Source organism: Salmo salar, chromosome ssa03 (genome assembly GCF_905237065.1).
Source record: "Salmo salar chromosome ssa03, Ssal_v3.1, whole genome shotgun sequence".
In the NCBI taxonomy this organism is placed as follows: domain Eukaryota; kingdom Metazoa; phylum Chordata; class Actinopteri; order Salmoniformes; family Salmonidae; genus Salmo; species Salmo salar.
The window spans coordinates 76,220,309-76,243,113 of record NC_059444.1 but is presented as its reverse complement, the minus strand read 5'-3'; the positions used below and the strand labels follow the sequence as shown (position 1 = coordinate 76,243,113).

At 41.9% G+C, this 22,805-nt stretch overlaps 1 long non-coding RNA gene across 1 annotated transcript; it reads right to left on the bottom strand.

Moving 5' to 3' along the window:
- Nucleotides 1-4,915: 4,915 nt before the first annotated feature.
- On the bottom strand, nucleotides 4,916-15,333 carry LOC106601923 (uncharacterized). The gene is made up of 2 exons (XR_006769241.1): nucleotides 14,966-15,333; nucleotides 4,916-6,220 (listed from the first exon to the last, which is right to left on the bottom strand). It is a non-coding gene; the product is annotated as an uncharacterized lncRNA (long non-coding RNA).
- Between the last annotated feature and the right edge of the window lie 7,472 nt (nucleotides 15,334-22,805).

Sequence of the window (22,805 nt, the reverse complement as noted above, 5' to 3'; positions counted from 1 at the left end):
TGAAAGTCCCTTTACTGTCTTTCTTAGCCTCTGCCAGCAACAATTATGACTCAGACTAAGATCTGCTTAAGTTAGATTGCACACAGTCAATTAACAAATTCCGTAGCAGTAACACAACAGAGAACGTTAGTTCCGGGATGGAACATGAAAACACAAACAATGGCCTAACGTTAATTTACCTGTTACATAAACATTTAAATTCTTATCTATACATCAATAAATCAATTATTTATTTACTACATCAAATAAACCTTGAATTATGTATTAATAATGCATCGTGAACACAGCATCTATGTAACAACACTTACAATAACGGACGATATTACCACTCCTATTTGCCATATCTTCAATCTAAGCCTACAAGAAAGTAAGTGCCCTCATGCCTGAAGGAAAGCAAAATTCATTCCGCTACCCAAGAATAGTAAAGCCCCCTTTAATGTCTCAAATAGCCAACCAATCAGCCTGTTACCAACCGTTAGTAAACGTTTGGAAAAGATTGTTTGACCAAATACAATATTATTTTACAGTAAACAAATTGACAGACTTTCAACACGCATGGCACTTATACAAATTACTGATGATTGGCTGAGAGAATTTGACAATAAAAAGATTGTGGGAGCTGTTTTGTTAGACTTCAGTGCGGCTTTAGACATTATCGATCATAGCCTGCTGCTGGAAAAACATATGTGTTATGGCTTTACACCCCGTGCTATATTGTGGATAAGGCGTTACCTGTCTAACAGAACACAGAGGGTGTTCTTTAATGGAAGCCTCTACAACATAATCCAGGTAGAATCAGGAATTACCCAGGTCAGCTGTCTAGGCCACTTTTTTTCAATCTTTACTAATGACATGTCAGTGTGTCTATGTATGCGGATGACAACACTTTAGACGCCAGCTACTATAGTGTGTGAAATTACTGCCACACTTAAAGAGCTGCAGTCAGTTTCAGAATGGGTGGCAAGAAATAAGTTAGTCCTAAACATTTCAAAAACTAAAAGAATTGTATTTGGGACAAATCATTCACTAAACCTCAACTAAATTTGTAATGAATAATGTGGAAATTGAGCAAGTTGAGTTAACAAACCTGGATTGTAAACTGTCATCGTCAAAACATATTGATACGACAGTAGCTAATATGGGAAGAAGTCTGTCCATAATAAAGTGCTGCTCTGCCTTAACAACACTGTCAACAAGGCAGGTCCATAAAGGCACTAGTTTTGTTGCACCTGGACTACTGTCCAGCTGTGTGGTCAGGTGCCACGAAGAGGGATTTAGGAAAATTACAATTGGCTCAGAACAGGGTAGCACAGCTGGCCCTTAAATGTGCACGGAGAGCTAACACTTAATATGCATGTAAATCAATCATGGCTCAAAGTGGAGGAGAGAATGACTTGATCACTACTTGTTTTTTTAAAAAGTGTTGACATACTGAATATACTGAGCTGTCTGTTTAAACTACTAGCATACAGCTCAGACACCCATGTATACCCCACAAGACATGCCACCAGAGGTCTCTTCACAATCCCCAGGTCAAGAACAGACTATGGGAGGTACACAGTGCTACACAGAGCCATGGCTACATAGAACTCTATTCTGCATCAGGTAACTGATGCAAGCAGTAGAATCAGATTTAAAAAAACAGATTAAAAATACACCTTATGGAACAGCGGGGACTGTGAACAGACACACAGGTACTGACACAAGCATACACGCGATAACACACGCACAAATTGATTTTGTATTGTAGATATGTGGTAGTAGAGAAGTGGCCTGAGTGCACACAATGAGTTGTGAGGGGAGACTCAGGAACACAATGGTGTTCTCCTTTGCTCTACGACCCTCAAAAGTGTCATGGGACTCGTCTGCAAGTAACCCATAAAAATGAATGGAAGTACAGAGGTAGTTTTGTGCCAACAAATTAAGGGGTTAAATATTTCCTGAGCTTTCTTATATCTCCTAGACATAGGACAGACAGTGTTTAGACTGTCCGTAATAGGCTGAGAGAGGCTGGACTGTGGGCTTACAGGCCTGTTGTGAGGCAGGTCCTCACCAGAAATCCATGTTGCCTATGGGCACAAACCCACTGTCGCTGGACCAGACAGGACTGGCAAAAAGTGTGCTTCACTGACGAGTCGCTGTTTTGTCTCACCAGGGGTGATGGTCGGATTCACGTTTATCGTCGAAAGAATGAGCGTTACACCGAGGCCTGTACTCTGGAGCGGGATCGATTTGGAGGTGGAGGGTCCGTCATGGTCTGGGGCGGTGTGTCACAGCATCATCGGACTGAGCTTGTTGTCATTGCAGGCAATCTCAACACTGTGCGTTACAGGGAAGACATCCTCCTCCCTCATGTGGTACCCTTCCTGCAGGCTCATCCTGACATGACCCTCCAGCATGACAATGCCACCAGCCATACTGCTCGTCCTGTGCGTGATTTCCTGCAAGACAGGAATGTCAGTGTTCTGCCATGGCCAGCGAAGAGCCCGGATCTCAATCCAATTGAGCACGTCAGGGACCTGTTGGATTGGAGTTTGAGGGCTAGGGCCATTACCCCCAGAAATGTACGGGAACTTGCAGGTGCCTTGGTGGAAGAGTGGGGTAACATCTCACAGCAAGAACTGGCAAATCCGGTGCAGTCGATGAGGAGGAGATGCAATGCAGTACTTAATGCAGATGGTGGCCACAACAGATACTCACTGTTACTTTTGATTTTGACCCCCCCTTTGTTCAGAGACATATTATTCAATTTTTGTTAGTCACATGTCTGTGGAACTTGTTTAGTTTTCGTCTCAGTTGTTGAATCTTGTTATGTTCATACAAATATTTACACATGTTAAGTTTGCTGAAAATAGAAAATAAACGCAGTTGACATTGAGATGACGTTTCTTTTTTGCTTAGTTAATATATATTTTTACTTTCACTTTCACTTGCTTAGCTAGCGAATGTAGCTAGCTATTTTGGTTACTCAAACAGAGAGGGGTGCTATGTTAGCTAGCTGGCTATATACTATCCAACACTGGAAGTCTTCCAAGTCAAGGTAAGCTTTTGGTTTTATAAATGTATTGCCACCCACCAATGTAACTGCTAAACTGTTTGCTGTACAGTGTACTGCATGATTGTAGCAGGTATACTAATGCATTAGTTCTAGTAGCTATGTTGACTATGACGTTAATATGGTGAAAAGGATGCAGGCTGTGTGTAGCAGTTAGCGGTTATGGTATGAAAGTTTGGCTTGGAAATGTTTTTTTGCCTGGTCAGACAGCTGTTGTAGACAGCTGTTGCATTGTGCACGGAAGTCCACATGCAAAGGAAAAGGGTGAGAGAAGAGCGTAGATGTGAGAAGGAATTATGCTGTATATACAACGAGGAAAGGTATTAAGGTTTATATGTGGCTGCTTGTTCTGTGTTTGATCAGGGGTGTGTTCATTCTGTAGATTGTTGAAAAACTTTTCTTAAACGGAAGCAAACGGAATTAAATGGGCATAAACATACCTGAATCTTTTCAAAATAAACTTTAGTTTGCAACTGTTGGACTAATGATTACAACCTAGATCAGCTAGATGCAGGCAAGAGTGTGTAAGTTGGTATTGAATGTGTCACTGTCTGTCACCTTGACTAGTCAAATTTCTCTCGACCTGTGCACCTACGTTGTAAACTTTCATTCGTACGCTAGGTTGTATCAACCTTATGATGGGTATAGGGAAAATCATTTAGTAGCATCATGTAGTAGCCTAAACCTATCGATGTTACATTGAATTGGGTGAATGGAATATGAATGACAGTCATCCAATATGCTGTAATAGAAATAAGGCCATGCTCATAAAAAAAAAGAATCGTCCTCCCTCATCTTAAACAGCACCAACTGGCAAAAAAGCCTCAGTTGAAACCCCCATCTGATCATGGTTCATTTAATATGAGTAGGAGTGTAACAACTCCATTTGATTCACAGGGACCTTGTTCATTTGATGAGCAGGTCCAAAGCCTGGCACAATGCCTCAGATAACCCTTATGAGTGGTACACCGCAACCCATTACACAATACCTCAGATAACCCTTCATGGGTGGCAGACTAAAACCCGTTACACTATACCTCAGCTAACCCGCTAACTCCTACTCATATTAAATGAACCATGATCAGATGGGGGTTTCAACTGAGGCTTTTTTTGCCAGTTGGTGCTGTTTAAGATGAGGGAGGACGATTCTTTTTTTTTATGAGCATGGCCTTATTTCTATTACAGCATATTGGATGACTGTCATTCATATTCCATTCACCCAATTCAATGTAACATCGATAGGTTTAGGCTACTACATGATGCTACTAAATGATTTTCCCTATACCCATCATAAGGTTGATACAACCTAGCGTACGAATGAAAGTTTACAACGTAGGTGCACAGGTCGAGAGAAATTTGACTAGTCAAGGTGACAGACAGTGACACATTCAATACCAACTTACACACTCTTGCCTGCATCTAGCTGATCTAGGTTGTAATCATTAGTTCAACAGTTGCAAACTAAAGTTTATTTTGAAAAGATTCAGGTATGTTTATGCCCATTTCATTCCGTTTGCTTCCGTTTAAGAAAAGTTTTTCAACAATCTACAGAATGAACACACCCCTGATCAAACACAGAACAAGCAGCCACATATAAACCTTAATACCTTTCCTCGTTGTATATACAGCATAATTCCTTCTCACATCTACGCTCTTCTCTCACCCTTTTCCTTTACATGACTAACATGTTAAACTATATCTCAGCCAACCCGTTAAGGGCAATAGACTAAGTAACAAGGCTCAAGATTCAAAGCCTGGAAATGTCATGTTCATGAATGTTGCATTTTACCTAATGAAACCCATTGCATCTGGTAACTGTAAAAAGTATATATTTTACGCCAGGATTCACATTACGGGCAGTAACTGTAGAAACAAAGTAGCTTTATTCACATCAGGGGAATTTAGCAAAACAAGGTTGATATATTCACGTCAGGGGAACCTCCTTGTTATTTAATTTCCATTTTCGTGTATTACACTTGCATTCAGTATGAATCACATGATTATGAAGGCATAAATGTATGAAAGCGTGTATTATTTTAAATGTATGTATTGTAGTTCTATCCTTGTGATGTATTACATCATGTTTTTGTGGACCCCAGTAAGAGTAGTTTCTGCTTTAGCAGTAGCTAATGGAGATCCTAATCAAATACTAAATACCACTGACAGATCTTTTTTTTATAAACAATGACAAAATGTGGGCTTAAAATTAAGTTTAGTCATTCATTTAATTATTCTTATTCTTTTTTTAACAGGACAAATCTGAGGGGGCACGTGCCCTTGTGCCCCCTATGGGCATGACTCCTCTGGTTATAGGTGCCGGTTTGGAGAAGAGTTAGGCTCAGACGGTTTCTATACAGATATCCACACATTAAACAATTCAGATGGACGGACAAAGAGTTACAGATTATAGATACGCCTTCAGTAACAGGATTTGTCGTTAACAAGTATTCTAAAAAATGGCACCAGTTATTTCCAGGCTCCGCATTGTAGCCTTCTAGAATGCCCATGAGCGGTGTTGAATATAGGGCTATAACTATTTGAAGTATCCATTTACCTCTAAGAATTCAACACAATTGGTAATTACCTAATACAGATCTTGGATAGTTGGGTAGTGAAGCTCACCAGAAAGTGCATGTTCTCCTTCAACTGGTTCTCCTACAAATTATCAACTTGCCTTTCTACGTGGCATTTTTTAAAAGGCTAATAACTCAGATTCATAATATAACATTAATTAGCATAAGAAGTTCATAGATACTTATGACAAGTCTTGTAATGCATTATAACTCTTTGAAATGCATCATACCTGAATGCCTTCCCAACATTTAATTCAGAATCAAATACTGTACAGGTAGTTTATTATGAAGTGCTCCAATGAAAACGGATACGGTAAACATCTAAATCATCTTTCCCAACATAGTCTCTCGCACAGTGAGAAAGCGTGTAGATCAAATTTTAACACAGTGACATTCTTCACATTTAAAATACCGAGCTCTGGCTATTTCCAGTGAGACTGTCACAGTTGTGTCCCTCTTGGCTCTCATGCTTCAAAAAGGAAGGTTCCGGCAGATGACAGAGATGCGGCGATGGCGAGGCACTCTCTGTCCAGAGAAAATAGACTCAGCATCTTTAAGGATCTCATGGGTGAACTTATATCTGGCCTGGTCCCTGGAAGGATGCATGAAAACAATGCCATCAGTCATTCATGACACAAGCACAATGTGTGAAATGCCAGGAGTTGTATCAAGTGTTTCAGAGTATGAGTGCCGATTTAGGATCAGTTTAGCCTTTAAGATCACATGAATATGAATACATGGACCAGTGTTGGTCAATTCCAATTTAATTAGAAATTCCAATGAATTCACTCATGAAGAGGAGAATTTACTGTAGGTTGAATTCAAATCGAATGTCAACAACCTTATGGAATTAAATTGGAATGAGAATTGTGAAAAAAAGAAATCTTTGGAATTTAATTGGAATTCAATATTTGTACAATTCTCAGTTAATGGAATTTATGTATTTAGTATAAAAAAATTGACTTGTGTTTATATATAAGGAGTGGTTCTGCAGGTGGTGACCACAGACCACTTCTCAGTTCCTATGCTTCCTGGCTGATGTTTTGGTCACTTTTGAATGCTGGCGGTGCTTTCACTCTAGTGGTAGCATGAGACGGAGTCTACAACCCACACAAGTGGCTCAGGTAGTGCAGCTCATCCAGGATGGCACATCAATGCGAGCTGTGGCAAGAAGGTTTGCTGTGTCTGTCAGCGTAGTGTCCAGAGCATGGAGGCGCTACCAGGAGACAGGCCAGTACATCAGGAGACGTGGAGGAGGCCGTAGGAGGGCAACAACCCAGCAGCAGGACCGCTACCTCCGCCTTTGTGCAAGGAGGAACACTGCCAGAGCCCTGCGAAATGACCTCCAGCAGACCACAAATGTGCATGTGTCTGCTCAAACGGTCAGAAACAGACTCCATGAGGGTGGTATGAGGGCCCAACGTCCACAGGTGGGGGTTGTGCTTACAGCCCAACACCGTGCAGGACGTTTGGCATTTGCCAGAGAACACCAAGATTGGCAAATTCGCCACTGGCGCCCTGTGCTCTTCACAGATGAAAGCAGGTTCACACTGAGCACATGTGACAGACGTGACAGAGTCTGGAGACGCCGTGGAGAACGTTCTGCTGCCTGCAACATCCTCCAGCATGACCGGTTTGGCAGTGGGTCAGTCATGGTGTGGGGTGGCATTTCTTTGGGGGCCGCACAGCCCTCCACGTGCTCGCCAGAGGTAGCCTGACTGCCATTAGGTACCGAGATGAGATCCTCAGACCCCTTGTGAGACCATATGCTGGTGCGGTTGGCCCTGGGTTCCTCCTAATGCAAGACAATGCTAGACCTCATGTGGCTGGAGTGTGTCAGCAGTTCCTGCAAGAGGAAGGCATTGATGCTATGGACTGGCCCGCCCGTTCCCCAGACCTGAATCCAATTGAGCACATCTGGGACATCATGTCTCGCTCCATCCACCAACGCCACGTTGCACCACAGACTGTCCAGGAGTTGGCGGATTCTTTAGTCCAGGTCTGGGAGGAGATCCCTCAGGAGACCATCCGCCACCTCATCAGGAGCATGCCCAGGCGTTGTAGGGAGGTCATACAGGCACGTGGAGGCCACACACACTACTGAGCCTCATTTTGACTTGTTTTATGGACATTACATCAAAGTTGGATCAGCCTGTAGTGTGATTTTCCACTTTCATTTTGAGTGTGACTCCAAATCCAGACCTCCATGGGTAGATCAATTGGATTTCCATTGATTATTTTTGTGCGATTTTGTTGTCAGCACATTCAACTATGTAAAGAAAAAAGTATTTAATAAGTTTATTTCATTCATTCAGATCTAGGATGTGTTATTTTAGTGTTCCCTTTATTTTTTTGAGCAGTGTATATATACATCATTTAAACTTCCAATATAGCTAGGCTGTCTGAACAGTGATGGTCATGAAGAATTTAATTATCTCAAGTCAAAGACTTAGCTGAAATTTGAAATGAAATTAATGGAATATAGAGGGAGAGGGAATTGAAATACTGTAGAATTTAATTTGTGGAATTAACCCCAGCACGGACAGGGGAGGACCTGATCCTAGATTAGCACTCCCACTCTGAGATGTTTGATAGTTGATACATACCATCTGGCCATCTGACCAGGCGGACCTCTGGGCCCTCATAAGTTATAGGAGGCGTTCAGTCAGAGTGTACAAACATGGAGGTAACATAGAACAATTAAGCAAACCACTTCATGTTGTTGTTCTGCACAGGAGATACAGTGGGTTTGTTTAGTGCATACTCTCATTAGGGTATTTACTCAGTTGCTCTTTCCCCGGTTAAATAAATCCATAGAATCGTTTTGGGTAGTACAAACCTACCTTAGGCCTACCAGGTAGACTCTGATTACAGTGTATGCGCAGGTGGTCGTTTGTAAACAATGAAAGACAGAATGTTGCTATGGCAGGTCTTATTGGGTCCTTACCCTCTCCAGCGTCTCATCCCGTCAGCGGGATCAAAATCCAGCGAAAAATCATATCTCCAATTAGCATTAAAAAAAAAATCATAATTAAAATTAAAAAAAATTAATATATATATTTTTTTTTTAGAGATACACCTCTCCTGAATCGACCCACGTCGTCCGATTTCAAAAAGGTTTTACAGGAAAAGCAAATCATTAGATTATGTTAGATGAGTCCATCGTAAAAAGCAGCTTCATAGCCATTTTCCGACCAACCACTTGCATCACATATAATCAAAAAACAGCTAAATGCAGCACTAACCTTTTACAAACTTCATCAGATGACACACCTAGGACATCATGTTATACAATGCATACATTCTTTTGTTCAATAAAGGTCATATTTATATATAAAAACAGCATTTTACATCGGCGTCTGACGTTGACTAAATAATTTCCCCTCAAATGCGTCCCGGTAAACAATGCTACAATTCCCTAAATTACTATCCGATAACGATTTTTTAAATTTATATTGTCAATCTAACATTTATAGATGAATATCTCTTGAGAACACCTGTCATACCAGATTTTAAATTAACTTTACTGGGTAATCACACTTTGCGATAAAAGGAGATGCGATACTCAGAAAATGAGCTAATATACAGAGCTCGGCGCCATCTTGGAACAATCGCATGTCACATCTCATGTTGTATAATATTGTCAATAATCGCCTACCTTTAGTTGTCTTCATCAGAAAGCATCCCAGGTCCACAACAGATGTATTTTCGGTCGAAAAAGTCCATACTTCACGTTCCATTAGCCTGCTGTTGGTAGCGCGTCCTAGGGCTCTCTCCAAGCGCAGGGCTGAAGTTCCGGATAAAATTAGATTCTCCCGCCTGTAGGTTCGTTCAAACATGTCAAACGTTGTAAAACATTAATCTTCAGGGCCTGTAACACCAAGAGAGCCAATAAGATTCGAGGGGGATGATTTCATTGCCTTTAAAACCGTTTCCAAAGGTGGGGGTAGACATGGCCGCCGGCGTCATAATGGTGATGGCCCATCCCCTGTGACCAATTTCCAAAGAGTCTCATTCACTGAGTTTCGACTGTATAAGGCTCAAACCACTGTGAAAAGACTGGCGACATCTAGTGGAAGCAATAGGAAGTGCTCAATGAACCATGGTTAACGGTGTGATTTATAGGGAAAGATGAGAAGTCGAGTCCACAATTCTGAATTCCACTTCCTGTTTCAATCGGTCTCGGGGTTTTGACTGCCATTTGAGTTCTGTTATACTCACAGACACCATTCAAACAGTTTTAGAAACTTTAGGGTGTTTTCTATCCATATATAATAAGTATATGCATGCCCTAGCTTCTGAGTTTGATTAGTAGGCCGTTGAAAATGGGAACGATTTTTTTTCAAAATGCGCTGTGGCGCCCCCTATCCTAGGGTATCCTCAAGAGGGTACCTGAGTATGTAGAGAGAGCGACGGGGCAGAAACAAGTTCAGGCATTCAGCGGGTTTATCCTCCCTCACCAAGCGCATCACACTGTCTGACAACAAACTCAGCCCTGCTATAGCGCTGCCACAGAACTGACAGAGAGAGAGGAGAGGAAGGGAAAGAAAGGGTCAGGGAGACAGTGAAAGAGAAAGGCAGGATGAAAGATACAAAAAAACAGGGGTGAGGTGGGATGAGAGAATGACTGAGTTTCAAACTGCGTTGTAAAAGAAACAACACTTTTGACAAAAAAGTATTCAAATTGTGCCCAGTCAAAACTTCATGTTAGGGCAAAATTCTAGCACACAGAACACCATGTTCCATATTTATCATGCCTTTCATCTCAGGTTAATATGAGAGGTCCAAGACATGCACAGGGCCTAGGAGAGGGCTTCCCTCAGAGAAAGCCACAGCTCGGAGGCGATCCATCACCCCCTCACACGCCGCTCCCCACTGAGCACGCTCTGTCTCCCGGTAACCATGAATCGCCTGGTGAGCACAATGTTGAAAGAATGAATGAAAGAATGTAATTAAATGTTGGTAGGGGCCTCAAGGGAGTGATCATTGTCAACAGGGGTGGAATTGGGGTTCAGGAGTGAAATTGTTTGGATAACTTACATTGATTTCAAGGATTTTACATAATCAGAGAGTGATTTTATTTTCCAATTTCCATCCCTGTTTGCCAACAAACACTGTTCTGGGCCCGGTTTCCCAAAAGCATTTTAAGGCTAAGTTCATCGCTAGAACCTTTGTAGGAGCATCATTAAATCTCAGAGCTGTTCCCCAAATTGCAATTGAAAAGGCGTGTTATTTACCGACTGCCTCAGACCACTCGTAGATCAGCTAAGTGTGTCGTTGGATGATTTTTTGCCTTTCTGGTGTCAAACATAGAATCAAGCTGTTTATCCGTCTCGCTGTGAACACCGATTCCTTCGGAACGAAGTTGACTACAAATAAAAAGTTGTCAATTTCTTTGCAGTTGTTTCAAACAAGCAAAGGATCAAAAGATGCTTCAAATAAAAACCGAGATGACTGCATTAATAGGCTACAGTAGGCTATAGGCTACAAAGGCCAGCGGAGGCTTCTCAGAGGAGGAAGAAGAGGACCATCCTGCTCAGTGAATTTCATAAAAATACAAATAGTGAAACATTAAAAAAGTTATCCTTTTTAGGTAAAACTATACCAAATATACCCACATCACCAAATAATTGATTAAAACCCGCTGTTTTGCAATGAAGGCCTACAGTGTCCTCAACAGCACTCTGTAGGATAACACCATGCTGTAGCAGAAAGACAGCTAGCTTCCGTCCTCCTCTGGGAACACTGACTTCAATGCAAAACCTAGGAGGCTCGTGGTTCTCACCCCCGTCCTTAGACTTACACAGTAATTATGACAACTTCCAGAAGACATCCTCCAACCTATCAGAGCTCTTGCAGCATGAACTGACATGTTGTCCACCCAATCAAAGGATCAGAGAATTAATCTCATACTGAAAGCATAAACTCCAGCTAGCTAGCACTGCAGTACATAAAATGTGGTGAGCAGTTGACTCAAAGAGAGAGAAAGCAACAGTTGAACAGTTTTGAACAAATACATGAGTTTAAAAATGAAGGAGAAGTAAGAGAGACAGCTAGCTATCCTTTGTATTTTTTTCACTTTCACTTAGCTAGCTAGTTTAGCCTATTCAAAACACCCGGCTCAGACAGAGAGGGATGCTATGTTAGATAGCTGACTATGGCTATTCAACACTGGAACTACTCGAAGTTAAGGTAAGCTTTTAGTTTTATTAATTTATTGACACCGGGGCCCACCGGTGTAACTGCTAAACTGCTTGTGACTGTACTGCATGATTGTAATGGGTTTGCTAAAATGTTAGTTCTCGTAGCTATGTTGACTATGACGTTAGCTAATATGGTGACAACGATGTAGGCTGAGTGTAGTGGTTAGCAGTTATGATATGAAGGTGTGGCTTTTAAGTTTTTTTTTGCCTGGTCAGACAGCTGATTTGTTGTGCACTGAAGTCCACAAGGGAAAAGGTGAGAGGAGGAGAGAGTGTAGAAGTGAGAAGGAATTATACAACGAGCAAAGCAATCACGCTGTTTGAATGTGGTTGCGATCAAAGTGAACTGTGATCAGGGGTGTATTCATTAAAAAACTTTTCTTAAATGGAAGCAAACGGAACAGGGATGAACATACCTGAATTTGTCCAATAGAAACACTTGTTTGCAACTGTTGAACTAATGATTACACCCTAGATCAGCTAGATGCAGGCAAGAGTGTGCAAGGCAGTATTGAATGTGTCATTGTTTGTCACCTTGACTACTAAAATTTCTCTCGAGCTGTGCACTTACGTTTTAAACGTTCATTCAGAGGCTAGATTGAAGCAACCTCATGTTGGGTAAAGGAAAATCATGTAGGAGTATCATGTAGTAGCCTAAACCTATTGATGTTATATTGAGCTGGGTGAATGGAATATGAAAGACAGTCATCTAATATGTTGTAATAGAAATAAGGCCATGCTCATCCTAAAAATAATAATCCTCCCTCATCTTAAACAGTACCGACCACCACTGACATAGGCCTATATATTTTACTCATGTTGAAATCTATTTTATTTTCAGTAAATTGAGTTCTATTTTGCTAATTGTAGTCTACACTGTCTTTTATTTTTGCCTCAATATATACTGAACAAAAATATAAAACACAACATGCAACAATTTCAAATATTTACAGTTCATATAAGGAAAGCAGTCAATTAAAATAAATTCATTAGGCCCTAATCTATGGATTTCATGACTGGGCAAGTGTCCAGCCATGGGTGGGCCTTGGAGGGCATAGGACCACCCACTTGGCAGCCAGGCTTACCCACTGGGGAGCCAGGCCATGCCAATCAGAATGAGTTGTTTCCCCACAAAAGGGCTTTATTACAGACATAAATACTCCTCACCACCTCGCCCCCACCTCTCAGACGATCCTGCAGGTGATGAAGCCGGATGTGGAGGTCCTGGGCTGGCACGGTTACACGTGGTCTGCGGTTGTGAGGCCAGTTGGACGTACTGCTAAATTCTCTAAAACGACGTTGGAGGCAGCTTATGGTAGAGAAATGAGCATTAAATTCTTTGGCAACAGCTCTGGTGGACATTCCTGCAGTCAGCATTCCAATTGCACTCTCAATCAAAACTTGAGACGTCTGTGGCATTGTGATGTGTGACAAAACATTTTATAGTGGCCCTTTATTGTCCCCAGCACAAAGTGCACCTGTGTAATGATCATGCTGTTTAATCAGCATCTTGATATGCCATAACTCTCAGGTGGATAGATTATCTTGGCAAAAAAAGAAATGCTCACTAACAGTTATGTAAACAAATTTGTGCTCAAAAATGTAGAGAAATAAGCTTTTTTGTGCGTATGGAACATTTCTGGGATTTTTTTTTTCAGCTCATGAAACATGGGACCAACACTTTACATGTTAGGTTTATATTTTTGTTCAGTGTATTTCATGATGTGTAACGTGTGCAATGATTTGCCAAATCTGTGATTTAGTGCATAAATATTGGGTAAGTATTCGAATAAGCAGCCTCAATACTAGCGGCCATATAGGCCTAGGTGATAATATTTATCTGGAGCTAATCAGTATTGTGGAATAATTCTAAGGAAAGGTGAGATTTGAATGGAGAAAGCTGATCCGAGAGCACCGCTAGCTTTTTTATCTCAAACATATCAGCATCAACAAACGATCCAACGATGCACTTGGCAAACGTTCTTCTGCGTGGTGTTTTGGGAAACGTATGTTACATCTTCTGCCGATGCATCGTTAAAACACGCATAAGCCTAAATTGCATTTCTACTGGGAAACCGGGAACTGACTGTTCAATCTAAATTAAGATCTATTCAACTTTTAATGTATGATGACGATAATTAATAGCCTAACAATTCAAAAATGAAACTTTACAGCATCTAGTATAATATGGATATCGATGTTATTGCTGCCGCTGATTTTTTCTCTGCATATTTATGAGGGAAATATAAGACTACAAAGCATTTGCATGATGCCAATAGGGAAATTAATCAAAAGAGCTCCTCCGCACATACTGTAGGAGCCCCTCAGGGTGTAGGGTGGAGCTGAGGACGTGCAGCAGCTTTACATGTACCATATTCGTCACCAGACCCACTGGCTCCAGGTCATCTATAAGTCTATGCTAGGTAAAGCTCCGCCTTATCTCAGCTCACTGGTCACGATAACAACACCCACCCGTAGCACGTGCTCCAGCAGGTATATCTCACTGGTCGTCCCCAAAGCCAACACCTCCTTTGGCTGCCTTCCCTTCCAGTTCTCTGCTGCCAATGACTGGAATGAATTGCAAAAATCGTTGAAGCTGGAGACCTATATTTCCCTCACTAACTTTAAACATCAGCTATCAGAGCAGCTAACTGATCGCTGCAGCTGCACATAGCCCATCTGTAAATAGCCCACCCAATCTACCTACCTCATCCCCATATTGTTTTTATTTACTTTTCTGCTCTTTAGCACGCCAGTATTTCTACTTGCACATCATCTGCTCATCTATCACTCCAGTGTTAATGTGCTAGACTGTAATTACTCCGCTACTATGGCCTATTTATTGCCTTACCTCCTCACGCCATTTGCACACACTGTATATACTTTTTTTTTTCTATTGTTTTATTGACTGTAGGCTTGTTCATTCCATGTGTAACTCCGTGTTGTTGTTTGTGTCGCACTGCTTTGCTTAATCTTGGCCAGGTCGCAGTTGTAAATGAAAACTTGTTCTCAACTAGCTTACCTGGTTAAATAAAGGTGAAATAAATAAAATATGTTTAAAAATCTAGCTAACGATGTGAGTGTGAGCTGGGCACTTCTTTGTAGTCAACAAGCAAGGTTTATTTACAACTTACATCGTCCCAGTGGTCGAACTCGTATCGTTTCTTCCTCAGCCCAGGCTCGATTTCTTTCATGAGAGCACCCTCCTCTTCCTCACTTACGAATTCCGTCCTCACCTCCACCTGACCGCGAAGCCTCTGGACCAACTCCCCGGTCGAACCGCAGACTAGCTGGTCATCTCTGAACTGCAGGCCGCTGTTCGTAGCAGCTCCTGAGCAACTTGTTTGAATGTTAAATGACGAGACAGAGGCATTGATGCGAGTAACCAGTCTTGTTCAGTATATTGCAATACATCCGGGTATTTCAAGCACACCGGTAAAAACACTGGAGTTGCAGTAATTAACATTTACCAACAGATGGCATCACTGTGCCATCTTACACCCATAACACAACTCGCTGCCGAACCTAGACATGATGTGGGACTGCACAGAGGCCGTTTATGAATACGTCTGGCAACTGTAATCAGCAGTCTCATGCTTCATTAAATACAATTATTTATGTAGACTGTCAGATTTTCTAAATTCAGCTATGTTTTGTTGTTGTCTGGTGGCATAGAAGTCAGATCACGAAGGAGAGCGACATTTTGAAAACGCACTGCATTGTGGGAGTTGTATTGTCGTCACACTTTTCATTAAATAAATAAAGCCTGCCTAGGCCTAAAATAACAAGCTATTAACCATTTCACTGAAATTACAACAAGATTCTGTGTTATCCATGTCAAATGCATAAAGGCTACGTAAATAAGGAATGCATAAGTATTTTTAAATCAAGTAGATTGTCTTACAAGAACGGTACTTAACTGGGCCTAATGCTGTGAGCTCTTTTATTGTCTTTTAGGTGTTGTCTTTTTCTCACTAGGCTATGCCTATGCTATCTTTGTAGGTCATGCCAGACAGGGGCGAAAATCTGATATCAACTTTGGAGGGGACAATTATATGACATTTTCTCAAGAGCAATTCCTGAGGGGGACACCAAAAGTAGTGCTGTAACACATAGCCTACATTGTAATATGGTAAATGTATATTGAGGAAGCAAAGAAATAAGGTGTTTGCCGTACTCCTAACTACCGGTACCCAAAACTACACAACTAATCACAACAGCAATACCATTGCCTTTAACAAATCTTAGTTCAGTCACCAGTTTAAGTTGAGAGTGGGGGTATCTATGGCATTTTCCAATTATGTTCCTATTTTACAAGTAAAAAAATTGAGAACCTTTCATGATGTTGCCAAACAAAGACTCAACAAACTTACCTGAGACTCCCTGTCTCTGCCAGTCTGTCCCTGCATATCTGTCCCCAACTCTGCTGTCTGTGTGCCATCTGTTGCCTGCTCTGCCTAATGACATCATTGTGAAACATTTCCATTAGAATTTAATTTCTTTCTTATGAACATTTTATCAACTAGTCTTTGAGATATTAGGCTACTAGGGTTCTTACTTTGCGTTTTGGTGTACTGAAAAATACTCTGATGTCCGTCTTTTATTTTTCTGCCATTTTTCTACCTGGCTGGCTGGCTACACACACACAGTGTGTAGGTTATTTACAGTAGGAGATGGGCTTCTATCATCTTATCTTTTATCATTCTATTTGGGCTTCGATCTAAAAGGTAGCTAGCAAATGTGAAACGGATTAAAATGACAAGAGTTGACAGCTGTATGAGTTCACCATTTACACAACATATGCTGCAACCTTTTGTAATTTTAATAGTTTGTTTCATATTGGCTGGCTTCCAACAATAGCTGAAATTGCAAAGCTAGCGAGCACCAATTCCGTTTCAGTGGTGTTTGCTATAATCTTTGCTACCCGGGTTAAATAAAGGTGAAATAAAATAAATAAATAAAAGTTCCCTTGCGACAATTTAGCTTTTGCAACGAGACCATTAAATATATTTAAGACAATGGTAGAAGAGAGTGTAGTTCTGTTCAGTTTGGACTCCAGTTTATCGCTAACCTTATCACAGGGACTTTGAAGCACTAACTTACATCATCTGCATGCTGATCTTGGAATAAATTGACGATAGCAAAGATTCCATCTTTGACGAGGCCACATAAATGGAATAGGTACTAGCTAGCTTAATAGTTAATATTTGCGCGCTAGCTCTGCATATTCAGCAAGTGTGTGTGCGCGATTGACTGGATTAACCTCACCTCAGTTACGTTCATTGAGTGCCTTTCAGACAGTGGATATGACCCCTCTGTTACCTTGCCAACTAAGGAACTGGCAGTGGATCAAACCATTGTGAGGCAAAGGGTGGGGGGGTTGCAATCTTTTGAAACTTAAAAACGCGCTATTAAGTGTCTATAATCAGCACAATTGCTTTCATTGCGTATTATTAATATTATTTAAATTACATAGTTATGTTTCAGTGATATATTGGGGGGGGACAAATCATATTTTTCCCAGGATGGGGGGATCGTGTCCCCCCCGTCCCCCCCGGGATTTCCGCCCCTGATGCCAGAGCTATACAGTTAGAGGCTATGTAAATATGTTATTACTTTCCATATCTACATATGGCTCTGGGTCGTGCTAACTTTGTGAAGCATGACCTACGCTCATAAAATCCTAACGTCTCTTACATAGTCGACTTCCTCATCATAACCTCTCTGTGGACTACTTTCATCTATCTTGCACAATGGGGGGTGATGATATGGGTGTGGAGGACTGATATGAGTTGTGGTGTTTAACACTCTACAAAGCTAACTCAGCATAGGTATGTACATGTATGCGGACACTTTAGTTTTTTGACTAATTGCTTCTGTAAAAACATATGACAATTATTGACTAGGCAAACTAGTCCGAGTGGGAGAATAAACTAGTACGCTATAGAGTACATGTAATATTCACATAAGTACAATGTGTACATGTAAGTACAATGTACAACTAGGTGTTACACAGGATTTGGCTGAAGGGTACTAACTTGTAATTACGGTGTACCAATAGCCAGTGGTAGAAAAAGTACCCAAGTATCATACTTGAGTAAAAGTAAAGATACCTTAATAGAAAATGACAGAAGTAAATGTGAAAGTCATTCATTAAAATATTCTAAAAATCAACAATGCAGTTCAAGAAATAGAGTTAAGAAAATATTTACTAAAATAAACTAAAGTAAAAAATGTAATAAAAGTAACACAATAAAATAACAATGACGAGGCTACATACAGGGGGTACCGGTACCAAGTCAATGTGCGGGGGTACAGGTTAGTCGAGGTAATTTGTACATGTAGGTAGGGGTAACGTGACTATGCATAGATAATAAACAGCGAGTAGCAGCAGTGTAAAAAAAAAACGGGTGGCCGTTTGATTAATTGTTCAACAGTCTTATGGCTTGGGGGTAGAAGCTGTAAAGGACCCTTTTGGACCTAAACTTGGAGCTCCGGTACCGGTTGGCGTGTGGTAGCAGAGAGAACATTCTATGATTTGAGTGATTTTTTTGGGGCCTTCCTCTGACACCGCCTAGTATATATCTGTAGGTCCTGGATGGCAGGAAGCTTGGCCCAAGTGATGTACTGGGCCATACGCATTACCCTTTGTAGTGCCTTACGGTCGGATGCCGAGCAGTTGCCATGCCAGGCGGTGATGCAACCGGTCAGGATGCTCTCAATGGTGCAGCTGTAGAACCTTTTGAGGATCTGGGGACCCATGCCAAATCTTTTCAGTCTCCTGAACGAGAAAAGGTGTTGTCGTACCCTCTTCACAACTGTCTTGGTGTGTATGGACCATGATAGTTTGTTGGTGATGTGGACACTCTCGACCCGCTCCACTACAACCCTGTCAATGTGAAAAGTATTTGGTTTTAAATATACTGAAGTATCAGAAGTAAGTCGATAAAATGCTATTGTTTTTGTTGTCCGTAGCTTATGCCTGCCCATACCATAACCCCACTGCCACCATAGGACACTCTGTTCACAACATTGACGTAAGCAAACCACTCGCCCACACGACACCATACACACTGTCTTCCATCTGCCCGGTATAGTTGAAACCGGGATTCATTCGTGAAGAGCATACTTCTCCAGCATGCCAGTGGCCATCGAAGGTGAGCATTTGCCTATTGAAGTCAGTTAAGATGCAGTCCAGTCAAGACCCTGGTGAGGATAACGAGTGCGCAGATGAGCTTCCCTGAGACGGTTTCAGAAAACTTGTGCAGAAATTCTTCGGTTGGGCAAACCAACAGTTTCCTCAGTGGTCCGGGTGGCTGGTCTCAGATGATCCCTCAGGTGAAGAGGCCGGATGTGGAGGACCTGGGCTGGCGTGGTTACACGTGGTCTGTGGTTGTGAGGCAAAGTGGACTTACTGCCAAATTCTGTAAAACTACATTGGAGGCGGCTGTGTAATATCAAAAGTAAGTCGATAAAATGCTATTGTTTTTGTTGTCCGTAGCTTATGCCTGCCCATACCATAACCCCACGGCCACCACAGGACACTCTGTTCACAACTTTGACATAAGCAAAGTTGGAGGGAGAAACCAAACAAAAGGGGGCACAGGAAGGGTGTAGCCAAGAAGACAGGTGTCCATTTTCTCTTGATCTTTAACCAGGTTAAAATATGTTGTTTGAAACGGTTGTCAGGCCTCTGCTTCATTGTCACGACTTCCGCCGAAGTCGGCTCCTCTCCTTGTTCGGGCGGTGTTCGGTGGTCGAAGTCACAGGCTTTCTAGTCATCGCCGCTCCATTTTTCATTTATCCATTTGTTTTGTCTTGTTCCCTGCACACCTGGTTTTCATTCCCCAATCACACTACATGTATTTATTCCTCTGTTCCCCCTCATGTCTTTGTGTGAAATTGTTTTGTGTTACTGGTCAATTTTGACATGCTAGACTGGGGTTAGTTTATTCCGTGTTAAATCACAAGGTATGTTATTTTGTTTGAACATAATTATTGTGACTGTTTGCGCGTTTTTGCACTTTTGCCAATTGGCTGGAGGTTTCGACGCAGTGGTGTCCGTCTGTTGGTTTCTCCTGCCTCAATAAAGTGTGCGCCTGTTCACAACTCTCTGCTCTCCTGCACCTGACTCCGCTCCCAGCACGCACACCATTGACATTCATACTGCTTGCGCAGCTGGTTCAGCAAGGTACAAGGTTACAAAATGTACAGTTAGATCAGGTAATAGTTCAACCAAAACAATGGAAAACCACGGACGCATCCCCCGGTGGGGTAGTCTAGAAAACACGACCCTAGGCAACAGTGACTAGGGTCTGGTTTCAATGATTGACTCTTTTGGCAGAGGAGCTACCACTGTAAGCAAAATGAAATTGAATTTCATTTTGCTAACAGCCAAAAGAGTCAATCATTGAAACCAGACCCTAGTCACTGTTGCCTAGGGTCGTGTTGGGTGCATGCTGCGTGCTGGGAGCGGAGTCATCGAAAAAAACCTATTTTCTGGGGGGGGTTTTCTGAATGAAAGTTGAAAATATGTATTTTCCAGATGTAAATAAATACATATTTCTGGACATTGAAAATACACAATTTACATATTTGAAAATATATATTTTTCAGTCATTGATTCTACGGCCAAAATTCAAATGCATATACATTCTCAATGAAGTAATCATTATTTCACAATATAAATGTTTCAAGCCACTTAATATTGGAACGAGGAGCCAACTGAAGATTGCAACAGAACATGTATTATTGCTCCCATCAATATCATGCACTCATATCAGCTATGATGTTCAAAGTAGTCCACCCAACAGACCACTCCAACTACAATAGCATCCTCAGTAACGGTTACAGGTGTGTTGTTGATTGTAACTTGCTCTGGATAAGAGCATCTGCTGAATGCCCAAAATGTAAATGTAAAAACAAACTCTTGCAAAGCATGCTGGGTATTATTCAAATGAGCTCCGCCCCTAAACAAGTACCCATTTGTTCCGTGCAGACCAGATCCAAATCTGAAAGAATCATAGACGTCTAAGCTGTATTTCACAAGTTTGAACATCACAGTACAGTACGGCACAGTTTAGTACAGTAGAGCATAGCAGAGTACAGTACAGTTTAATTCAGTAGAGTACAGAACAGTACAGTATAGTTTAATTCAGTAGAGTAGAGTACGGTATAGTTTAATTCAGTAGAGTATAGTACAGTGCAGTAGATAAAGGCTCAAAAATAAATTCTGGGGACTCTCCCAACACGATGCAGACATTCCAGAACATCGCTATTCAAAACCAATGTTTTCAGGCAAAACCTTTGCAGTGGTTTTAGTTAAGGTAATTAATGGAAACTAGCCATTTGCGAAATGCACTCATTAAAAATAAGCTGTGTGATCTCCATCTTGTTAGCTAAAATGTTGTTTTTATTCAAGAGCATAAAGAAGTGTCGTAGGTAGTTCCTCTATGAAAAGAGTCCATAATTGAAACCAGACTCTAGTCACTCTGTTCCCTAGGGTCGGGTTTTCCAGACTACCCGTGTGGTACCGATCAAGAATCTCCTCAGGGCCGCCCATCAAAATTAGCCTACATTTAGGCAATTGTTTGTGTATTTCACTAACATGTTGGGGGTAAAAATCACAGTATAATGCTTGTTTGAATGTCAACCCCAATACGTTCATTTCATCATCACCAATCAACTGCATTAGGCTTATGCCTAAAAATTACTTTAACTGCCACCAGTCATTTTTATATGGCTAGGTATACCAGCTTATCAGAACGGGAGTAAGATTAGCAGACACTTTTTCTAAACCCAAAAAGGACAACTTTGAAATATTATGCAGTGAAAACAGCCAACAATCCAACTGAGATTTTAGTATCCACATTGTGGGCCTCTTCACATAAATCATGACAGATTTGACAAAGATTTACTAATGAAGTGAGAGACTGGTAGGGGCCTACTGGCTGGATGTAGTGAGAGACTGGTAGGGGCCTACTGGCTGGATGTAGTGAGAGACTGGTAGGGGCCTACTGGCTGGATGTAGTGAGAGACTGGTAGGGGCCTACTGGCTGGATGTAGTGAGAGACTGGTAGGGACCTACTGGCTGGATGTGGTGAGAGACTGGTAGGGGCCTACTGGCTGGATGTAGTGAGAGACTGGTAGGGGCCTACTGGCTGGATGTAGTGAGAGACTGGTAGGGGCCTACTGGCTGGATGTAGTGAGAGACTGGTAGGGACCTACTGGCTGGATGTGGTGAGAGACTGGTAGGAGCCTACTGGCTGGATGTAGTGAGAGACTGGTAGGGGCCTACTGGCTGGATGTGGTGAGAGACTGGTAGGGGCCTACTGGCTGGATGTAGTGAGAGACTGGTAGGGGCCTACTGGCTGGATGTAGTGAGACACTGGTAGGGCCTACTGGCTGGATTTACTAGTCTCAGAAACCCAGACATAGGAGCAAGAGCACGAGGTCTTGGGAGGCTGTCAGATTCTCGTAGACATGCCGAAATGGGAAGACATTTTTCTGGTGGAGGTTTCTACCTGAAACCTGTTCAGCAAGGTTGCAGAAGGTTCAGATAGAAAATCTAGTCTTTGTGATGTGGTGTAGGTGGTCTGTGTGTGTTGTGGTGTAGGTCTGTGTGTGTTGTGGTGTAGGTGGTCTGTGTGTGTTGTGGTGTAGGTGGTCTGTGTGTGTTGTGGTGTAGGTGGTCTGTGTGTGTTGTGGTGTAGGTGGTCTGTGTGTGTTGTGGTGTAGGTGGTCTGTGTGTGTTGTGGTCTGTGTGTGTTGTGGTGTAGGTGGTCTGTGTGTGTTGTGGTGTAGGTGGTCTGTGTGTGTTGTGGTGTAGGTCTGTGTGTGTTGTGGTGTAGGTGGTCTGTGTGTGTTGTGGTGTAGGTGGTCTGTGTGTGTTGTGGTGTAGGTGGTCTGTGTGTGTTGTGGTGTAGGTCTGTGTGTGTGTGTTGTGGTGTAGGTGTAGGTAGTCTGTGTGTATTG